At 42.2% G+C, this 23,977-nt stretch overlaps 1 protein-coding gene across 1 annotated transcript in view; it reads left to right on the top strand.

The window, feature by feature from the left end:
- The window catches only part of ST6GAL1 (ST6 beta-galactoside alpha-2,6-sialyltransferase 1), a gene marked incomplete at its 3' end in the record, with an annotated part of 59,924 nt that overhangs the window by 18,545 nt on the left and 17,402 nt on the right, over positions 1–23,977 (top strand). The gene's annotated exons all lie outside the window — the stretch shown is intronic.

The raw sequence follows: 23,977 nt of genomic DNA, 5'->3' as shown, positions 1-23,977 counted from the left end.
TCTGAAGTAGAATGTATTTACAAGGAGCACATCAAAGCCACTGGCTTAATTAAGTCCCTTGCCCTTCCTGCATCCCGGCTTCCTCATGGAGAAAGAGAAGACAGTGATTCCATGATCCAGCCTGGCACTGTGGTCATGGGAAAGCCCCTGTGGCATTAGTCTGCATTACTGGAGGCGTCCAGTGTCCAGAGAAAGCTGAGTTCTGCTGTCCCTGTGGCCACAGGTCACATCCAGTGTGTTGCCCGAGGGACAACAGAGGATATCCAGGGAGAGAGATGAGTGTCATGAAAAGTAAATGAAGCAATGAACGTGGGTGTGCTTTATATGCTGTAAAACCTTATCCAAGTATAAGACAGCATCACAGTGTAATTGATGTGTAATACAGCATTACAATTCAGGTATTACCTCATGAATCCCCCTAGACTATTCATTTCCTGAAGTATTTCCAGGTAGCATATGCTGATTTCTCTATACTAATGGGAACTTGAGAAGTACTCTTGCCACAAAGTTCTGCTAATGGATTGAATGAGTGGAAAAAACTGGATTGCACATATATCAAAAATAGCATGATAGGGCTATAAATCCATTCACCTCACTCCCGACCACCAATGTTTGTCTTTTTTCTGAGTATACGTGTAAGCCTTGGGGGGTTTTATGTCAGTGTTTAGACTCTGTACACTTTCTAGGGCTCGTGGGTGTGGACTGGGTCCTGGAAGTGACCCTAAGTGCCCCTTCAGGACCGTCCCAGCAGAATATGCATTTCTCCTCCCCTCTGCCAGGCCTCCACTTCCCTGTTTCTCTCAGCAATCTCTTCACTGCCTGACCTTCAGGAACGCACCATCTGGGCAGAAGCTGCTTCCTGCATGGCCTGCTTTCCACCTGAGGCCCACAGTCCTAGGAACCTTTTTATGATGGGACTTAACTCCTTTGCAAGAGGCCACCATCTTGTTTTTGATTCTTCTTCTAATACTTCTGTTATTATTTGGATGAGGATGATGTTGTCACTTTCTAACACTGTAACATCCTCCAGCAGCCTCTCTGTGCTTCTAATACCTGTTTCTGTTCAACCTTATGTTTGGTGTTTTTACATTACTTTTATGATAAGCTATAAGAGGGCAGGTTAAAAGAAATAGATTGGTCAGCAAGAGAGTCTCTGGAGCAAGTGGCACTTGAGCTAGACTTTGAGAGATGGGCAGGTTCTAGAGAAACAGTACTAGGAAGGCATCCAAACAGTGGGATTGGCAGGACAGAGCTGCACAGGAGACGAGGGGGCACTCAAACAGCCCTGGCAGGGTGGGGATGGGGTCCGGATTCGTGTTGCACCACAGAGGGAGGTGAGGCTGGAGCTTCGTGGCTGCTCAGACTCTGGCAAGTCTAGAAAATCAGGCAGAGGCGTTGGGATGAGCTTTCCCTTCTTTCTCCTGTCCCTTCTTGTGCTGCAGTCACAGAAACCTGGAGCTGGAGGGCTCCCCAGGGAATGCTAATGCCTAACTTCTGCTTCTGTATAAGATGGTACCTAAATACCCAGGAGAAAGGTTTACTCACCCTTGCTTCCTAACACAAACAGGGACAGTGCTGCACAGAGCACAGTGGTGAGTACAGAGACTGCAGCCAGCCTGACTGCCGTCGAAACCAGCTCTGCCGCTCTTAGCTAAACGATCACGCCTAAGCTCCTTGTGCCTCTGTAAAGAGGGGAGAGGGGAGAATAACAGTACCTCCTCACAGGGTTGCTGTGCGGAACAAGTGCGAAGATCCACGCAAAGCATTTAGCAGCCGGCACTTATACATAAGTGTTACCTGCTCTGATATTTACGTGCGCGGGACTGAGGTGGGTGTGGAGGGTACGTTGGTGAGCGAAACAGACTCAGCCCTGTTCTCGTGATACCATCCAATAGTCATACAAACAAATATAAAGTTACAACAGACAGCTACAAAGGAGAGGGTTAAGGTGCTACCAGAGCCCATAAAGGGGAATCTTCCCTAGGCAGGGAAGTCGGGAAGAAGTGAGGAGGTGATTCTTCACCGCACACGAGGAGTAAGGGTAGATGGTGAGAAGTAGGAGAAGAGGCATCAGCGTGGGTGAGGCCTGTGTGGAAGGGAGCTGGGATGCACCAGGACCCGGGAAGAGGTGAGTCTGGGTGGTGGGGATGTAGAGAGGGACGAGGCTGAGGGTGAGGAGCCAGGCCATGGTGCTTGTTTTCTTCTCTGAGGCATGGCCAGACTTGCATTTTGTAAACCCCTCTGGCTTCCATCTGATCAGTGCCGTGGGTGCGGTGGACGGACAGACACACTTAGGGGGCTCTTGCAATTGTGTGGACTAGCAATGCTGGCAGTTGTGCCAGAGTGGAAATGAAGGGGACTGTGAGAAAAGAATGGATTTGAGAGCTACTCAGTGTGTGTAGCCACCAGGCTCTCTAGTGTGTGGTTGGGCGTGAGAGGTGAAGGGAGGGGTGCCACAGGTGTGCCTGGGTTTCTGGCTTGTGTAACTGGCGAGCTAGTCACTGAGACAGGAAGGAGTACTGGCAGATGTTTTGGGTTGTGAGGGGTAGGGTCGGGGGGGGCAGGGATCAAAAGCGTGGTTCTGCACATGGTTGATCTGAGCTGCCTTTTACGTGTCTGTGAAGAGAGGTCCAGTAGGCAGTTATAGAGATGGGACTGGACTTCAGTGGAAAGGTCTGGGCTGCAGATGAGGGTTTGTGAATTGTCTCTATCTATGTGGCAGTGAAACAGCGGGACCAAATGAGGGCACTAGAGGGAGTGTAGAGAGAGGAAAAGTCCACGCAGGGGGTTTGGGTAATGAGAGCAGCGAGAAAGAGGTCAGAGCCATCAGACACTGCTGAGAGGCCAATTTAGATGAAGATCGAAAAGCATCATTCTCTCCTTAGCAAAATGGAGGCCACCGTTGTCCTCAGCGACAGCCGTTGGGGAGAGCGGTGAAGCCAGAAGCCAGATTGGAGAGTGTGGAGGAGTGGGGAGGGAGGAAAATGTGGAGAGTTCTTGCAAGAAGGCTCGCTCCAACGGGCAGAGAGAAATAGGGCAATAGCTGTAGAGCGTTGAGGGTTCCAGGGCCAGTTTTTGTTCTTTTCATTTTTTAGATTGCAGAGAATTGACTATGTTTAAAAGTCAATGGGAAGGGCTTCCCTGGTGGCGCGGTGGTTGAGAGTCCGCCTGCCGATGCAGGGGACACTGGTTCGTGCCCCGGTCCGGGAGGTTCCCATGTGCCGCGGAGCGGCTGGGCCCATGAGCCATGGCCGCTGGGCCTGTGCGTCCGGAGCCTGTGCTTCGTGATGGGAGAGGCCACAGCAGTGAGATGCCCACGTACCGCAAAAAAAAAAAAAAAAAAAAAAAAGTCAATGGGAAGACAGTCACAAAAGGACAATCACTGTATGATTCCACTCATATGAGGTCCCTGGAGTGGTCAAGCTCCTAGAGACAGGAAGTAGAATGGTGGTTACCAGGGCCTGGGAGGAAAGAGGAATAGTTGTTTAATGGATCTAGAGTTTCAGTTTCAGAAGATGAAAGAGTTCTAGAGATGGATGGTGGTGATGGTTGTATAACAGCATAAATGTACTTAATGCCACTGAACTGTACACTCAAAAATGGTTTAAAGAGTGCATTTTATATTATACATATTTTGTCACACACACACACACAAATTTAAGTCAATGAGGAGAAAACTAGTTGATAGAGAAATTGAATATACTAAAAAGAGGAGATAATTAAGCCAGTGGTGGGAGTGGTGGATCCAAAGCCTAGTGGAGGATTAACCCCAGCAGGAGGGGTCAGAAGGGAAGAAGGATGCAGGGGAGTAGCTGGAGACTCTCCAGTGGAAGGATGAAGGGGCTTCGATTTTCTCTGCAAAGTAGGGTACAGAGAAAAGGAGGCTTTTTGTAGGAGGCTGAGGGGAAGAGAGGTTTCAGTAGAGGAGGTCTGAGCCAAGAAGGTTTGAAATTGTCATTGAGGAAAGAGTAAACCAGAGGAATGGAGTTGGGTCTCCAGGCCAATGTAGCCACTTTGAGGTTGGGGAGCGTGGATTCAGAGAGAAATCCAGCTCTGTTTGCTCAGGGGTGGTATGATGTGCAGATCAGTAGGAAGCTGCAAGCAAGAGAGGGAGCACGGAGGAGGCCTGAAAATTCTCTTGGATTCGGGAGGCTACTCCCTTCTTGGGCATCTCTTCCAGGTGTTTAGTGAAGAACTAACCCTCAATCCTCAAAGATCCTGAAACTTTAATTTCTAGCAATTGCTCTCCTGGGTATATATCCAAAGAAAACAAAAACAATGCTGAGAAAAGACACATGCACCCCAGTGTTCACTGCAGTACTATTTACAATAGCCAAGACACGGAAGAAACCTATGTGTCCATCGACAGATGAATGGATAAAGAAGATGTGGTATGTATATACAATGGAATATTACTCAGCCGTAAAAAAGAATGAAAGTTTGCCATTTGCAACAACATGGATGGACTTGGATGGTATTATGCTAAGTGAAATAAGTCAGAGAAAGATAAATATTGTATGATATCATTTATATGTGGAATCTAAAAAATAAAACAAACTAGTGAATGTAACAACAACAACAACAACAAAAACAGACTCACAGATACAAAGAACAAGCTAGTGGTTACCAGTGGGGAGGGGCAAGATAGGGACAGGGGATTAAGGGGTAGAAAACTACTAGGTACAAAATAAAAAGCTACAAGGATATATTGTACAGCACAGGGAACATATTTTATAATAACTTTAAATGGAGTATAACCTTTAAACATAGTCACTATATTGTGACTGAAACATATAATATTGTTCACCAACTATACCTCAATGAAAGAAAATAAAGCCAAGGTAAGGTTGCCTGGGAATTAAGAGACAGACCTTGATCAAATTTCTCCCTCAGTACTTAACTGCATGAGTGACTTGAGCAAGTTGCCTTATCTTTCTGAGCCTCAGTTCCCTTATTTGTAAAGGGAAATAAGAAAAGTTACCCTGCTGGGTCTTTGTAGGATCCAGTGAGATTACTGAGTGAGGAGCATGTCACTCAGAGGCCCGCATGCTGAAGCAAAGGCTCTGTAAAGGGTGGCCGTTGTCACTAGTGCAGCGTGAAGGCCTGCCTGTGTCTGCTGGGCAGTCACCATGCCCTCCCATTTCCCAGGCAAGTGGGCATCTTGGCTCCCAGCAGGGATGTCAGCCAGCTTGGGGCCGCTTCAGAGGTGCCCAGCAGAAGGGAGAAAATTAAAGGATAATTTTCAGGAAAAAGTAAGCTCATGACTATCATACAGATAGTGTCTATTTTATTCATATGAGGAGGGAACCAGGCAGATGTTATAACCGGTTCAGAGGAAAAGTCAAAACTGTACAAAATTTGAATAAAGGAATGTAACTGTTTTTTGTCATGAGGTGGGCAGGAGGAAGAGGGAATTTAACTGAAACTCTACTGGGCAAGGTTGAATAAGCCTGTCTGTAGTTCACTACAACTTACAAAGCGCTGCAAAATAGCTCTCATAGGATTAGAATCTGATAAAGAGGAAGGGAGTGCTGCCGACAATGCATAGTTTTCCGCTGAGGTACAGCATTTTTTCCTGCACTTCTGGATGGCTGTGGTCACTTTGCCAGGGCCGAGAGGGGGTGGCCGACTTCCCAGGGTGCCCAATCCATTCTCCAGAAAGCCCTTCCCATCCTCTTCAGGCACGCTGACCGTCCTTCCTTTTTTTCTGTAAGTGGCACTAAACATCAAGCCTGTTGCTTTAACACTGGTCACGGGCAGCCGCGTGACCTTGCTCCTTGTGATACTGACATGTGACTGATGCCCTTCTATTATGGCCCTTTCTCATATTGGTATCCTAGGAAGCTGGCAGTCTGTCTCCTCTATCTTTTGCCCCAGTTGGTTATCCCAGCTGTTTTGTGTCTATTTCTGGGCAAACTGAGTCCCCACCATCGCACCCAGACAGCACCTGGCACCCCAAAGTTCCTGGGGGAATAGCTGTGGGTTTGGTAAATTGTGCCTTTGAGCAGCTCATTTTCTTCCCAGAGGGAGAGCTCCTCTGGAAGGCAGCTGGGCCCGGTTTTGTTTGTTCAGCTCTCAGCCTCCTCACATGCAGAGGACAGCCTTTTGTGCATATGGCCTGTGACAAAGCCATGGAAAACAAAGAGGTGGTTTCTAATTGAGAAGATGTCTTTTTAAAGAGAACGGTGTCATACCATGAAGTTTCAGCAGCTCTACGCAGGCATGTATGTGCAGGTGTTGTTATGAGATTCAATAGGGAAACCACATATAGCTAAATGTGGGTCTTTAAACAAATTCAATTGTGACTCTAAGTGTAAAGGTTTTGTGAGACTCAGCTGAGCCCCGGCTGGGCCCAGTGGCTTCCTTAGAAGCTCTTGTACAGTTTTGGGAAGAGAAAACCTACACCCTATGTATAGTGATACGTGCGCTGACTGGACTTCACCCAGGGCATTGCCAGATCACTTAATGGGGCTTATCTTGAGATATTAGCTGGTGCCACTTACTAAATTCTTCTGTTGTCTATGGGCCATACCTGTCTTATCACATTTCATGACAACTCTGTGAAGTGTGGCCACCAAACACCATTTTAGATACGGACACTAAGGTTCAAAGAGTTGAAGTGAGTTGCTCAGGGTAGCACAGAAACTAAGCAATAGAGGTGGATTTGGATCTAGGTTTGTCTGCTGGCGGTACATTAACTCCCCTGAGCTTTCTTTAAGCTTTTCTAGGTCGCTGATATTTTTCAGAAACAGAGAAGGGGCTCGACTTGATGATATTGGACACAGGGTGCCTTCTTACTCCAAACCTCTGGGTCATAAGTGGTTTTCAACATGCCAGAGCTGCCTTTGGTCTTCTCTTCCTTGTGTAGCCCATCCATCTGGTGTGCAGCCAGCTACCTAGATTCCATTCAGTCAATCGAATAAGCTCCCTCAAAACCCTGCCTAGTATGGGGGAAGAGCAGGAGAATGTAATGCTCTCCTCCTCATAAGGGCTTCCGTTTAGTTGAAGAGAAAAAGACACACCCCTGCTCCCCAACATACACACACACAAAGCCAATAAAGAAGCAGAGTATATTCTTTTTACATGAGTTTGACTATTTTAGATACCTCATATAAGTGGAGTCGTGCAGTATTTTTCCTTCTGTGTCTGGTTTACTTCACTCAGTATAATGTCCTCCAGGTTCATCCATATTGTCATATTTGGTAGAATTTCCTTCTTTTTTGATGCTGAGTAATATTCTATAGAAACAGATTGTTGAATGGTGGTTGCCAGGGGCTGGGGTGAGGGACAGATGGGGAGTTGCTATTCAATGCGTATAAAGTTTCAACTGTGCAAGATAAATAAGTTCTTAGAGATCTGCTCTACCTTGTGCCTGTGGGGCTGATACCCCCGGCCTGGAAGTTTAGACCAGGCAAATCTTTGGCATGGAGTTTTTTCTGTGAGGGCATTACTGAATCTTGAAGGGAACATTCAAAATCTATATTTAGTTTGTGGAAAATAGCTATCTTTAAAATAACCTGCTATCTGACTTCACACCGCATTTCAGCTCAGTCACCACGCACAGCCAGTGCTTACATCAGAATCTCACTCAATCATAAAATGTCTACACTTTGAGGTCATTTGCTAGGAATTTTTGCATCTGTGTTCATGAGGAATATAGGTTTGTAATTTTCCTTTCTTGTTATGTCTGTCTGTATTTTTGATTTCAGAGTAATGCTGTCATTGTAGAATGAGCTGGGAATTGTTCGTCTAAAATTTTCTGGAAGGGTTTGTGTAGAACTCGCGTTACTTTTTTCCTGAGTGTTTGGTAGAGTTCACCAGTAAAGTCATCTGGGCCTAGAATTTACCTTGTGGGGAGGTTTTTAGCTACAAATTCAATTTCTTTAATAGATACAGGGTTATTCACGTTACTTGTTTCTTCTTGACTTCTTGAGCTTCGTTAGTCTATATCTTTCAAGAAATCTGTTCATTTCTTCTACGTTATTGACTTTGTTAGCATAAAGTTGTTCCTAATATTTCCTCATTATCCTTCTAATATCTGTGGAATAAGATGTGATGCCTGAAGTGACATGACATCCTTTAAGGTGGTCCAAATGGTATTGGAAATCCCAGAGCCAAAAAGGACTTCGGAGATCAACTGGCCATTCATTCATTTCAGAATGAATTACTGATCACCTGCTCCATTCCAGACTCTGTGAACAGGGCTAGAACTCAGCTGCCAACAACAGCAGCAAAACAGAAACAGACATGCTCCCTGCCCTTGTGAAGCCCAGGGTCTTGCCTGATTGTTTCATTTTTTACAAATGAGAGAACTGAGGCCTGAGAGGAGAAGGTGAGCTGCACGACTGCACAGAGGACAATGGCAGGCCCATGGAGGCTGAAGCCTTCCTAACAGCCTGTCCAGGGCTCTTTCCTGGCTCTCTGAGGACACGTTCTAAGTCCATGTTTTCTCACTCCCATCATATGATTTATCCATCTCATTTATCGCCTAGCTCTCCCACTATGAGAGGAGGCATTTTTGGCCTGTTTTGTTCATTGAAGAAATATTTGTTGAATGAAGTATAGTCCAAAGAACCTTCTGCTCACTCAGTGGATTGCCTCCAAACTTCCTCATTTTTTTAATTTTTTGATCTTTTTATTTGAAAATACTTGAAAACTTCCAGAAAAGTTGCAATAATATGACAAATACAAAGAATGCTTATATACTGTTTATCCAGATTCACTTATTATTTTTTCATTTTACCCCATTGCTATATCATCTGGTCTATCCATCTTTCATAATATTATTTTTTCATTTGAGAGTAAGTTGTATACATTACAGACATCAAGCCCTAAATAGTTGTTACAGACTGAAAGTTTACAGCTCTCCCACAAATTTGTATGTTGAAGCCCTAACTATCCAATATGATAGTATTTGGAGGGGGGTGGGGCTTTTGGGAGAGAATTATGTTTAGATGAGGTCCTGAGGGTGGGGCCCCCATGATGAAGGGATTAGGATCCTTATAAGAGGAGGAAGAGAGACCAGAGCTCACTCGCTCTCCGCCATGTAAGGACACAGTGAGAAGGTGGCCATCTGCAAGCCAGGATGAGGGCCCTCACCAGGAACCAAATCTGCTGGCACCTTGATCTTGGACTTCCCAGCCTCCAGAACTATGAGAAATAAATATCTGTTGTTTAAGCTACCCAGTCTATGGTATTTTGTTATCGCAACCTGAGCAGACTATGATATTTTGGTACCGAGAAACATAGTGCTGCTGTAACAAATACCTGAAAGCGTGCAAGTGGCTTTGGAACTGGGTAACTGGTAGAAGCTGGAGGAGTTCTGAAGGGCATGCTAGAAATACAGACAGAGGGAAATTCTGGTGAGGACTCAGAAAGAAAAGAGGAGAGCTGGAGAGAACGCCTCTTTTTAGAGAAGACAAATAATCATGAACAGAGCGTTGACAGAAATATGGATGATAAAGGCCATTCTGGTGTGGTCTCTCAGATGGAAATAACATGAGAAACATGTTATTGACCAATGGAGAAAAAGTGATCCTTGTTATAAAGTGGCAAAGAACTTGGCTGAACTGTGTTCTAATGTTTTGTGGAAGGTAGAACTTGTGAGTGAAGAAACTGGATATTTAGCTGAGGCAATTTTTAGAAATTGCCTTAGGGAAAGAACTGAAGGAGTGGCTTGGTTCCTCATGACTGCTTTTAGTAAAATGTGAGAGGAGAGAAATGCATTGAAGAAGGAATTGTTTAGCAAAAAGGAAACAGAACTTAAAGATTTGGAAAATTCTCAGCTTATCTATATTGCAAAAAATGAGAAAGCTTGTTCTGAAAAAAACAGTAAGAGGATGGCCCAACAAGCATTTGATAAAAAGGTCAGTGTGGGAGTGAACCACAGACCTAATCAGCCACCCCAGCAGAAACACTGCTAGTGTGAACTGAACGAGTGTGGATACAGGACAAAATGAAGGCAGGCTGTCAGACTTAGATTCTACAGGACCAAACTATAGAGCTCTTTGCCTGCAAACATATACCATTCTTCAAGACAAGGGAAGAATGAACCCAATGGTGATTCAGAGACCATCAGGGCTGCCTCCTTGGTTTCAAAGGGGGCAGGGCACTGCCTTGACCTCAGTAGGCCATATGGCAGCTGCCCAGGGCCTTGGGGGAGTGACTTCTACCTGGCAGAGCCACGCAGGTGGGACTGATGCCCCACCATGTCTATAAGGCAAAGCATCAAACCAGAGAGGATTGTTCTCAAGCCTTAAGATCTAATGGTATGTACTTTGCTAGGCTTAGACTTTCTTGGAACCTGTCACTTCTTTCTTCCTTCTAATTTCTCCCTTTTGGAATGAGAATCTCTACCCTATGCCTGTTCCACCACTGTATTTAGGAAGCACATAGTTTATCCAGTTTCACAGGTTCATAGCAAGAGAAGAGTTTTACTTCAGGTTGAATCGTTTTGCTCTCTTCTGGTTTAGATAATAATATTTAGATAAGACTTTGGACTTCAGCCTTTAGAGTTGATACTGGAATGAGTTAAAACTTTTGGGGATGTTGGGGTAGAATTAATGTGTTTTGTATGTGAGAAGGACATGTGTACTTCCTAAGAATAAGAATATTGTCTTATGCAACCAAAATATAGTTATCAACTTCATACATTTACACTGATACCATACTTTAATCTGGCTGCATTGCAGTTTTGTTAATTGACCCAATAATGTCTTTTATGCCATATTTTTTCTTCTAGCACAAGATCCAGATTAGGATCACATGTTGCATCTAGTTGTTACACCTCTTTAGTCTCCTTCAACCTAGAATATTTCCATATCCTTTGTCGTTTAAGACACTGACATTTTTGAAGAATAAAGTCCTTCTTTAAAGTTTTTTACAATTTAAGGCTTACCTGATGCTTTCTCAGTATTAAATTCAGTTTCTGCATTCCTGGCTGGAAAACTACACAAATGACACTGTATCCTCCTAAGAGCATCACATCAGGAGGCATCCAGTGTCCATCTGCCCTTCAGCTTGGATATAGTGTTGTTTGATTTGGCCGCTGTATAATTACATTTTTCCCTTGCGGTCTATGAGTGAACACTTTAATACTGTGCCATTATTCTGCTCCAGATCAATAATTCCCTCCTATGTTTAACATTCATTGATCACTTTTGCCTGAGCCAGTCTTTACTATGATGGCTGAAAAATGATGGGTCTTTTAACTTCAGCTCTCCCTTCTCCATGTCATCCAGCTGGCACTCAGAATTTTATTATAAGTAAGAAACCTTCCTTCTCCTCCTCCATTTATTTCCTTCCTCCCTCCCTCCCTCCTTTCCTCCCTTTCTTCTTTCTTTCTTTTCTTTTTGTATTTGTTATTGGTAAGAACTCAGAGATTCCTATATTTTCAATGGTTTCTAATTCATTACTGTTCTGAACTACTTAGGTGTTCAACTTGTCCCAGATCTGGCTAGTGGGACTTCCTTCAAGCTGGCTCTTGTTTCCCCATGACATGCATGCCCTCATCATTTTTTAAAATACTTCTATACTTTCTGGTATAACAAGATGTTCCAGTTCATTTTGTAACTGTTGGGTTTTTAGTACTTCATCTTTATTAATTTTATCCTGAATGCACACACAAAGTGTTCTGGATCAGAGACAGATTTCTTATTTAAATACCTTAGAATAAATAAATAATTAAATTAAATTAAACAAACAAACAAACAAATAAATAAATACCTTGGAGTAAGTACGAAGTGCATTAGTCTCCATTTACGTTCTTATTCCTAGTGCAATGCAATAAGAGCCAGGCCAATTATCCTACATGAGTAGCCATGTACCCTATAAGCAAGGGACAAAAAATAAGTTATTTTTTTCCCGTGCTTATAAAAGGCAGGAGGTAGCTGAAAAAGAGTCCCCTTCTTACTCCAGCCCTTTGGAATATAAATAAACTTACTCAGAGCTGTCCCTAAGTTTCTGGGCTCTTTCCTCCTGCTCCGGTCGTCCTGGTCTCTTAGAATATCTTTGTATTAACCTAGAGATATAGTCTGAGCTATAACCATTTAGCTTCTTGGGAGAGATAAGCGAAGTTTTATTATGTTTTGCGTCAGAGAAGAGCAATTAACTAGACAAATAGCTATCGATTTTAGTCTCATTGTTTATAAAGAGTTCTCAGGAGTCTGGGGCTTTTTGCAGGAGTGCCGAGAGATCCTGGGAAGTTTTATTTCCCCATACTATCCTACCCTACTTCTAAGATATGCCAGTTTTTCCCAAGGAGCCCTGGTTCCTTTAAGTGAAAAATGGTATTAGAGACCAAGATCTAGGTACTAGATATGTTCATGCCTAACGAGTTTGTCTTTGCTCCTTGGCCCTTTCAGCAGGTAGAGGAAATATATGCATGTACACACACAATACACATACATGTGTATTCATTCATTTACATATATGCATACCTTGTGTATGTATACACATCTACACAGACACATGTATATACATGCAAAGATACCTATTTTAGAAATGACAGACTCAAATTGATACCTCAGTCTTTCCACATGAAGGTATTCCTTGCCTTCCCCATTGTGTATTTGTAACCCCCTCCTTCTTTCACAGTGAGAATCCCCCTTCTAACAACATCAGCACACTGATTTATTTGCTCATATCTATAGTACATCTAAAGTAATTTGAAAATTGTTTTGCATATCTCGACATAAAACAAACCTATCAAAGTTTAGGATTTGTTTGCAATTCTCTTTCACATCCCGCCCAAGACTGAGAGTATATGGCCAAATAATGAGGTAACCCTAAGTTACCTCGATTAGTCCTTCTGTTTCTCTTCACTTCGATTATGAATTCATTTGAAATTCAACTGTATTCATTTTGTTCCAGTTCTAGGTTTTTCTTTTCCTTACTTAAAAAAAAATACACAGAATATTAACATGCTTCCAAAATTCAAAACTATCCAAAAAGGTATACTCGGAAAAGTGTTACTCACTCCTGAATTTCTTCCACCCTGTTTCACCACCACCCTTTGTAGGTAACTGACTGCTGTTGTGTGATTTATACTTCTATGTTTCTATTTGTAAAGACAAATATATAGATAAATATATATATATGTTTTAATTCACCTTACTCCTTACAAAAATGTAGTAGACTATATATGCTCTTTTACACTCTGCTTTTTCCCAGTAACTTCTGGAAACTACTCCATATCAGTTCATAGAAATCTTCCTCATTCTTTGTTGCAGCTGCATAGTACTCCTTTGTGGGGGAGTTTCACAGCTTACTCTTTCAATCTCCTTTGCTTGAACATTGAAGTACTTTCCAACATTTACTTCCTCTAATATATTCTTTGGATGACCTTTCCTGTGATTCTAGGTAGAATTATGGGCCCCTCTGATTTGGGGTTTGTGGTGGGTTTCAATTTGTGGTGCCCTTCTGTTTAGCACTACCCTGTCCAGGTCCAGTTTACAATGGTCAGGCCTTCCCTTAAGGCCCAGAGCCTTCATATCATTTTTCAGGTCTATGGAAGACCTTGAAGACCTCTTTGTCTTCCTAGAGCACTAGCTAGCTTTGCAACTGTGGCAAATTTGCAAATCTGGCAGCCAGAACACAAACTTTATTTTATCGTCCCTTAACATCTTTGAAAGATTGCCTAGTACAGTGGGAGGTCAGACATACCTTGATTTGCAACCCAGCTCCATCCCTTCCTAGCTGTGTGATCTTGGGCCAGTTTCATAACCTCTCAGAGTTTCCTTTTCAAGCCCTGTTTGGGGCTTGGAAATATTGTGAGGGGTAAGCGAGAAGACATCAAACTGGACTGTTGTCTGAGTTTAACAAAACCACTAAGTCTAAACTCTATAGTTAAAAGATATCAATATCTACACATACACACACACACGGTGTATTAGTTTTCTAGGCCTGCCATGACAAAACGCCACAGATGAGGTGGCTGAAACATAGATTTATTTTCTCAGTTCTGGAGGCCAGAAGTACTAGATCAAGGTGTCATCAAGGTTGGTTTCTGACAAGGGCTCTTCCTGGCTTATGGATGGCCACCTTCTCTCTATGCCATCACATGTGCATGTGGGTTGGGGGGAGAGAGAGAGATCTCTGCTGTCTCTTCCGTTTCTTATAAGGACATCAGTTTTATTAGATTAGGGCCCCATCCTTATGACCTTGTTTAACCTTAATTACCTCCCCAAAGGCCCTATCTCCAATATAGTTACACTGGGGATTAGGGATTCAACATATGAATTTGGGGGGGTCATAATTCAGTTCATAACAGAGGGGAAGAAAGATCTGGTAAGAAAAAAGACTCACATATTCACAGTGGGAATATCTGAAGAATGCAGTTATGCATGATTATTTTCTTCTATATGTATGTAGATAGGGGTGTGTGTGTGTGTGTGTGCGCGCGCGCACGGATTCCTGTATTTTCTAACATTCTGCAGTGACTATTTCTTACTTAATGACTGGAAAGTTTAAACAGGTTGCTAAACAGCAACAGTCCATCTCCCAAGTGTAGTCTTTTCCTGGCATGTGCTGCTTGGGGGCTCCGTTGCTCTGGCAGTGACTTGCTTTCTTCATCATGAGGCCCTGGGGATCCCTGAACTCAGGTCAGACTGTGCATGTGGGTGAGTACAGGAGCATTTGAGAAGAGCTTTATTTTTAAGTCACTTGTGCTGCAGTTGGACAAATGACAGACTGAGATGTTGTCCAGACATGGCTGGTCACACAGGCAGGGACTTACAGGATGGTCATGTCCTATAAATAAGACACCTGGGGCCCAGAGAAGGTAAGTGAGCAGGGATAAATCAACTCATGAGTAGGGATAAATCACCTGGTGTCAGGTCCTCTGCACAGAAAGAAGCATAGCTTAAGGCTTAGACTTTCAATACACTGGCAGATTTTTTTTTGAGTCGGGGGTGGAGTGGGATGGGACAGGGAATGAAATTGTAGAGTTCAGTCTTGAAAATCATGTATAAAATAGTGTGAGGGTGTCCCACTTCCCCCTGGGGCCTCCTTGTCACCCGCTCAAACATGTCTACCTTGGAAAGCCCTGTCTGCCAGGATGCACACTCTGCCTTTGGACTATAGCACTGAATTCCTGTGCTGTGAGTTACCGTGTTCTCCACAGAAAGAGGACAGTGCTTAATGTTGGAAGGGGTGGGGCCCCTCCTAGTTCCTATGGCCGATCACCTGTGGGACTCTAGGTCAGTTGCCTCATCCTTGAACTTCAAATCCCCACTCCACTTCCAAAGGCACATACCAGCTGCTCTTCTTTCCAAGTTCTCATTTTAGGAAATGGCCTGAGGTCCAGGAGTCACCTTGACCCCCTTTTCTTCACTTTCAACAACCAGTTAGTCTGCAAGCCTACAGCTGACACTTGTAACTCTTTTTCTTCATTTCTCCATCATTTTTTACTTAGGCTATAGCAGCAGCTTCTATCTGATCTCCTCTTCTGTAAAAGCTCTAGTCCAGAACACGGATCTGTTTGGATTCTTCTCACTTACAAGCCTTCACTCGTCCTGTAATCTACTGAGGAAACCCTAAGCTCCCTGGTGTGGCCCCTGCCTACACTTCTCTGACCCCTTCTGGCTCTCCTTTTGTATCTAAGCCACTGGACAAACTGCAATTCCCAAAAAAGCTATTCACTCTAATTGGAATTAGGTTTGGCTGCAAGTGACAGGAATACTCTGCCCGCCTCTCAACACTAGCTTAACAAGATAAAAATGTATTTTTCGTGTAAAAGAAGTCTAGAGTTGGTATGGTGTTCCAGAGAGTCAGGAACTCAAGCTTCAACTCCCTTGTGCATCTGCCGTTATAACACGTGACTTCCACTTCATGGTCCAAGATGGCTGCTCAAGCTCCAGCCATCACATCCACTTTTTGCCAGCAGGAAGGAGGAATGAACAAGGAAGGGCATAACCCTGACTCTCAGAACAGTTCCTGGAAGTCACACTTGCTTACATGCCTTTGGCCAACATTTTGTCACATGGCCATACTTCGCTGTAAGAGAGGCTGGGAAATTTTTATTTCAGGTAGTCTTTATTTTAGGTAGCCATGTGTTGAGGTATCTGTTACCAAGGAGGAAATAGAGGATGGGTATGGGGTGACATCTAGCAGTCTCTGCCATGTATTCTCACATCTGGGGATTTACACATGTCATTTCTTCCGTCCAGGTCCTCTTCCCTCTCCCTCCTCACTCCCTTGACTTGGCCTAGTCTTATTTGTCCCTTAACATTCACTTACCTCATGGCCATCCTCACTCTGGCACCCTGTGACTGCCTGGGGGCTCCTTAGCACCCAGTACAACTGCACAATCTCTGGCCAGGGTGGGCCCACCACCAATAGTTCTTGTTTCAAAGATACACTGAGGAAATGAGATTATATTCTTCAGGCTCCCAGGACCTTCCTACATCTGGGGGAAGGTGTGGGGACGGGGTAGCTGAATGACCTTAGAGGCTCTTGGCAAATTGCCATTCTTGGTTGTACAGACCACCCATCTTCCCATAGTCATTCTTCAGATACTGCAGGGACATTGATTAGGTCTCAGCCTCCTTCGTGATGGTGAGTGATCGAGGTGCGGAGGGATATTTTTTGGAGGGGAGCCATGCTGTGCGGCTTGCGGGAATCTTAGTTCCCAAACCAGGGATTGAACCTGGGCCCCCAGGCAGTGAGTGCGTCGAGTCCTAACCACTGGACCACCAGGGAATTCCTGGGGAGGGATTATTGTTGGGATTCTTGCTTTCAATTCCAGTCAATTCTTGTTTGGATTTCTCCCATTTGTTCATTTTACACCTGGGCAACATCATCTCCCACCTGCTTTTTAAGGTGACTGACAGCAGATCACACGAAACAACTTTGTCCCTTAAGAGGGACACAGCTTCTTTCATTGCTAAGACTTCGGGGCCCCATCTCTCTCTTTCTCACTCACTCCTGTGCCGCATTTGATCCTCAAGACACCTCCTGTTTGAGAGAGCAGGGCAGTGTTACCTGCACTAGGCCTAGGGCTCCTGTCTGACTTGCTCACAGTCATCAGATGAGTGGCAAAGCCAAGAACTGAGCCAGGTCTTTCTGTAATAAGTCTAGTATTTTCACCTTCTGCTGCCACACTTTTCATATTTTGATAAGTACTTTAATTAACATTTCCGTTCATAATTTTTCCCCAAATTTAGCTTCTCTTAGGATAAATGCCAAAATGTAAAATTACTGAGTCAAAGGGAATACAGTAAATACTTTTTAATTTTTTTAATTTTTTCAACTTTATTGGAGTATAATTGCTTTAAAATAGTGTGTTACTTTCTGCTTTTTTATTTTATTTTTTTACATCTTTATTGAAGTAAAACTGCTTTACAATTGTTAGTTTCTGCTTAAAACAAACGGAATCAGTTATACATATACATATGTTCCCATATCTCTTCCCTCTTGCATCTCCCTCCCTCCCATATTCCCTATCCCACCCCTCTAGGTGGGCAAAAACCATGGAGCTGATCTCCCTGTACTATGTGGCTGCTTCCCACTAGCTATCTATTTTACGTTTGGTAGTGTATATATGTCCATGCCACTCTCTCACTTTGTCACAGCTTACCTTACCCCTCCCCATATCCTCAAGTCCATTCTGAAGTAGGTCTGTGTCTTTATTCCTGTTTTACCCCTAGGTTCTTCATAACATTTTTTCCCTTAAATTCCATATATATGTGTTAGCATATGGTATTTGTCTTTCTCTTTCTTACTTCACTCTGTATGACAGACTCTAGGTCTATCCACCTCATTACAAATAGCTCAATTTCGTTTCTTTTTATGGCTGTGTAATATTCCATTGTATGTATGTGCCACATCTTCTTTATCCATTCATCCAACGATGGACACTTAGGTTGCTTCAACCTCTGGGCTATTGTGAATAGAGCTGCAATGAACATTTTGGTACATGTCTCTTTTTGAATCATGGTTTTCTCAGGGTATATGCCTAGTAGTGGGATTGCTGGGTCATAGGGTAGTTCTATGTTTAGTTTTTTAAGGAACCTCCATACCGTTCTCCATAGTGGCTGTACCAATTCACATTCCCACCAGCAGTGCAAGAGTGTTCCGTTTTTTCCACACCCTCTCCAGCATTTATTGTTTCTCGATTTTTTGGTGATGGCCATTCTGACTGGTGTAAGATGATATCTCATTGTAGTTTTGATTTGCATTTCTCTAATGATTAATGATGTTGAGCATTCTTTCCTGTGTTTGTTGGCACTCTGTATATCTTCTTTGGAGAAATGTCTATTTAGGTCTTGTGCCCATTTTTGGATAGGGTTGTTTGGTTTTTTGATATTGAGCTGCATGAGCTGCTTATAAGTTTTGGAGATTAATCCTTTGTCAGTTGCTTCATTTGCAAATATTTTCTCCCATTCTGAGGGTTGTCTTTTGGTCTTGTGTATGGTGTCCTTTGCTGTGCAAAACCTTTAAAGTTTCATTAGGTCCCATTTGTTTATTTTTGTTTTTATTTCCATTTCTCTAGGAGTTGGGTCCAAAAGGATCTTGCTGTGATTTATGTCACAGAGTGTTCTGCCTATGTTTTCCTCTAAGAGTTTGATAGTTTCTGGCCTTACATTTAGGTCTTTAATCCATTTTGAGCTTATTTTTGTGTATGGTGTTAGGGAGTGATCTAATCTCATACTTTTACATGTCCCTGTCCAGTTTTCCCGGCACCACTTACTGAAGAGGCTGTCCTTTCTCCACTGTACATTCCTGCCTCCTTTATCAAAGACAAGGTGACCATATGTGCGTGGGTTTCTCTCTGGGCTTTCTATCCTGTTCCATTGACCTATCTTTCTGTTTTTGTGCCAGTACCACACTGTCTTGATTACTGTAGCTTTGTAGTATAGTCTGAAGTCAGGGAGCCTGATTCCTCCAGCTCCGTTTTTCGTTCTCAAGATTGCTTTGGCTATTCGGGGTCTGTTGTTTTTCCAAACCAATTTTGAAATTTTTTGTTCTAGTTCTGTGAAAAATGCCAGTGGTAGTTTGATAGCGATTGCATTGAATCTGTAGATTGCGTTGGGTAGTAGAGTCATTTTCACAATGTTGATTCTTCTAATCCAAGAACATGGTATATCTCTCCATCTATTTGTATCATCTTTAATTTCTTTCATCAGTGTCTTATAATTTTCTGCATACAGGTCTTTTGTCTCCTTAGGTAGGTTTATTCCTAGATATTTTATTCTTTTTGTTGCAGTGGTAAATGGGAGTGTTTCCTTAATTTCCCTTTCAGATTTTTCATCATTAGTGTATAGGAATGCCAGAGATTTCTGTGCAATAATTTTGTATCCTGCTACTTTACCAAATTCATTGATGAGCTGTAGTAGTTTTCTGGTAGCATCTTTAGGATTCTCTATGGATAGTATCATGTCATCTGCAGACAGTGACAACTTTACTTCTTCTTTTCCAATTTGGATTACTTTTCTTTTTCTTCTCTGATTGCTGTGGCTAAAACTTCCAAAACTATATTGAATAATAGTGGTGAGAGTGGGCAGCCTTGTCTTGTTCCTCATAGTAGTGGAAATGGTTTCAGTTTTTCACCATTGAGGACGATGTTGGCTGTGGATTTGTCATATATAGCCTTTATTATGTTGAGGAAAGTTCCCTCTATGCCTACTTTCTGCAGGGTTTTTATCATAAATAGGTGTTGAGTTTTGTCAAAAGCTTTCTCTGCATCTATTGAGATGATCATATGGTTTTTCTCCTTCAGTTTCTTAATATGGTGTATCATGTTGATTGATATGCGTATATTGAAGAACCCTTGCATTCCTGGAATAAACCCCACTTGATCATGGTGTGTGATCCTTTTAATGTACTGTTGGATTCTGTTTGCTAGTATTTTGTTAAGGATTTTTGCATCTATGTTCATCAGTGATATTAGCTTGTAGTTTTCTTTCTTTGTGACATCCTTTTCTGGTTTTGGTATGCGGGTGATGGTGGCCTCATAGAATGAGTTTGGGAGTATTCCTCCCTCTGCTATATTTTGGAAGAGTTTGAGAAGGATAGGTGTTAGCTCTTCTCTAAATGTTTGATAGCATTCGCGTGTGAAGCCATCTGGTCCTGGGCTTTTGTTTGTTGGAAGATTTTTAATCATAGTTTCAATTTCAGTGCTTGTGATTGGTCTGTTCATATTTTCTATTTCTTCCTGATTCAGTCTTGGCAGGTTGTGCATTTCTAAGAATTTGTCCATTTCTTCCAGGTTGTCCATTTTATTGGCGTAGAGTTGCTTGTAGTAATCGCTCATGATCTTTTGTATTTCTGCAGTGTCAGTTGTTACTTCTCCTTTTTCATTTCTAATTCTATTGATTTGAGTCTTCTCCCTTTTTTCCTTGATGAGTCTGGCTAATGGTTTATCAATTTTTTTCTTAAAGGGAAGATATTTTATTTTGTAAATATTTTCCAATAAAAACAGAAAATTGTACGTAGAATAAGATAAGAGTACGTAGGCCTACAGTATCCAGTCTCAATGTTCTTGGTCCCAGGATCTCTTTATATTCTTAAAAATGGTTGCATTGTTCATATGGGTTTTATCTTTTGGTACTTATCATATTGGAAATTAAAACTAAAAAAGTTTATTAAGTCCTTTAAAAATAATGTTAGTAAACCTATTACATGCTAATATAGATACCTTTTTTTTTTTTTTTTTTTGTGGTACGTGGGCCTCTCCCGTTGCGGAGCACATGCTCCAGACGCGCACGCTTAGCGGCCATGGCTTCACGGGCCCAGCTGCTCCGTGGCATGTGGTATCTTCCTGGACTGGGGCACAAACCTGTGTCTCTTCCGTCGGCAGGCCGACTCTCAACCATTGCGCGACCAGGGAAGACCCATGACTCTTTTTGAATTATGATTTTCTCAGGGTCTACGCCCAGTAGTGGGATTGCTGGGTCGTATAGTAGTTCTATTTTTAGTTTTTTAAGGAACCTCGATACTGTTCTCCATAGTGGCTGTATCAATTTACATTCCCACCAACAGTGCAAGAGGGTTCCCTTTTCTCCACATCCTCTTCAGCATTTATTGTTTGTAGATTTTCTTGATGATGGCCATTCTGACCAGTGTGAGATGATATCTCATTGTAGTTTTGATTTGCATTTCTCTAATGATTAATGATGTTGAGCATTCTTTCATGTGTTTATTGGCAGTCTGTATATATTCTTTGGAGAAATGTCTATTTAGGTCTTCTGCCCATTTTTGGGTTGGGTTGTTTGTTTGTTTTGATATTGAGCTGCATGAGTTGCTTGTATGTTTTGGAGATTAATCCTTTGTCAGTTGCTTCATTTGCACATATTTTCTCCCATTCTGAGGGCTGTCTTTTAATCTTGTTTATGGTTTACTTTGCTGTGCAAAAGGTTTTAAGTTTCATTAGGTCCCATTTGTTTATTTTTGTTTTTATTTCCATTTCTCTAGGAGGTGGGTCAAAAAGGATCTTGCTGTGATTTATGTCAGAGTGTTCTTTCTCTTGTTTTCCTCTAAGAGTTTGATGGTGTCTGGCCTTATATTTCGGTCTCTAATCCATTTTGAGTTTATTTTTGTGTACGGTGTTAGGGAGTGTTCTAATTTCATTCTTTTACATGTAGCTGTCCAGTTTTCCCAGCACCACTTTTTGAAGAGGCTGTCTTTTCTCCACTGTATATTCTTGCCTCCTTTATCAGAGATAAGGTGACCTTATGCGCGTGGGTTTATCTCTGGCTTTCTGTCCTGTTCCATTGATCTATATTTCTGTTTTTGTGCTGGTACCACACTGTCTTGATTACTGTAGCTTTGTAGTATAGTCTGAAGTCAGGGAGTCTCATTCCTCCAGCTCCGTTTTTCTTTCTCAAGATTGCTTTGGCTATTCGGGGTCGTTTGTGTTTCCATACAAACTGTGAAATTTTTTGTTCTAGTTCTGTGAAAAATGCCAGTGGTAGTTTGATAGCGATTGCATTGAATCTGTAGATTGCTTTGGGTAGTATAGTCATTTTCACAATGCTGATTCTTCCAATCCAAGAACATGGTACATTTCTCCATCTGTTCGCATCATCTTTAATTTCTTTCATCAGTGTCTTACAGTTTTCTGCATACAGGTCTTTTGTCTCCTTAGGTAGGTTTATTCCTAGATATTTTATTCTTTTTGTTGCAGTGGTAAATGGGAGTGTTTCCTTAATTTCCCTTTCAGATTTTTCATCATTAGTGTATAGGAATGCCAGAGATTTCTGTGCAATAATTTTGTATCCTGCTACTTTACCAAATTCATTGATTAGCTCTAGTAGTTTTCTGGTAGCATCTTTAGGATTCTCTATGGATAGTATCATGTCATCTGCAGACAGTGACAACTTTACTTCTTCTTTTCCAATTTGGATTACTTTTCTTTTTCTTCTCTGATTGCTGTGGCTAAAACTTCCAAAACTATATTGAATAATAGTGGTGAGAGTGGGCAGCCTTGTCTTGTTCCTCATATTAGTGGAAATGGTTTCATTTTTTCACCATTGAGGACGATGTTGGCTGTGCGTTTGTCATGTATGGCCTTTATTATGTTGAGGAAAGTTCCCTCTATGCCTACTTTCTGGAGGTTTTTTATCATAAATTGGTGTTGAATTTTTTCGAAAGCTTTCTCTGTATCTATTGAGATGATCATATGTTTTTTCTTCTTCAATTTGTTAATATGGTGTATCATGTTGATTGCTTTGTGTATATTGAAGAATCTTTGCATTCCTGGGATAAACCCCAGTTGATCATAATGTATGATCCTTTTAATGTTCTGTTGGATTCTTTTTTTTTTTTTACTGTAGCATTGCTTTTTTTTATTAGTTTCTGCTTTATAACAAAGTGAGTCAGTCATACATATACATCTGTTCCCCCATTCCTTCCTTCTTGCGTCTCCGTCCCTCCCACCCTCCCTATCCCACCCCTCTAGGTGGTCACAAAGCACCGAGCTGATCTCCCTGTGCTATGCGGCTGCTTGCCACTATCTATCTACCTTACGTTTGGTACTGTATATATGTCCATGTCTCTCTTTCACTTTGTCCCAGCTTACCCTTCCCCCTCCCCATATTCTCAAGTCCATTCTCAAGTAGGTCTGTGTCTTTATTCCTGTTTTACCCCTAGGTTCTTCATGACATTTTTTTTTCTTAAATTCTATATATATGTGTTAGCATACGGTATTTGTCTTTCTCTTTCTGAGTTACTTCACTCTGTATGACAGACTCTAGGTCTATCCACCTCATTACAAACAGCTCAATTTCGTTTCTTTTTATGGCTGAGTAATATTCCATTGTATATATGTGCCACATCTTCTTTTATTTTATTTTTTTTATTAGTTTCTGCTTTATAACAAAGTGAATCAGTCATACATATACATCTGTTCCCACATCCCTTCCCTCATGCATCTCCCTCCCTCCCACACTCCCTATCCCACCCCTCCAGGTGGTCACAAAGCACCGAGCTGATCTCCCTGAACTCTGCGGCTGCTTCCCACTATCTATCTACGTTACGTTTGGTAGTGTATATATGTCCATGCCTCTCTTTTGCTTTGTCACAGCCTACCATTTTCCATCCCCATATCCTCAAGTCCATTCTCAAGTAGGTCTGTGTCTTTATTCCTGCTTTACCCCTAGGTTCTTCATGACATTTTTTTTTAATTCCATATCTATGTGTTAGCATACGGTATTTGTCTTTCTCTTTCTTACTTCACTCTGTATGACAGACCCTAGGTCTACCCACCTCATTAAAAATAGCTCAGTTTCGTTTATTTTTATGGCTGTGTAATATTCCATTGTATGTATGTGCCACATCTTCTTTATCCATTCATCCAACGACGGACACTTAGGTTGCTTCAACCTCTGGGCTATTGTGAATAGAGCTGCAATGAACATTTTGGTACATGTCTCTTTTTGAATCATGGTTTTCTCAGGGTATATGCCTAGTAGTGGGATTGCTGGGTCATAGGGTAGTTCTATTTGTAGTTTTTTAAGGAACCTCCATACCGTTCTCCATA

This window comes from Hyperoodon ampullatus (genome assembly GCF_949752795.1).
Source record: "Hyperoodon ampullatus genome assembly, chromosome: 5".
Lineage (NCBI taxonomy): Eukaryota > Metazoa > Chordata > Mammalia > Artiodactyla > Ziphiidae > Hyperoodon > Hyperoodon ampullatus.
This window is presented reverse-complemented; position numbering and strand designations above follow the sequence as displayed.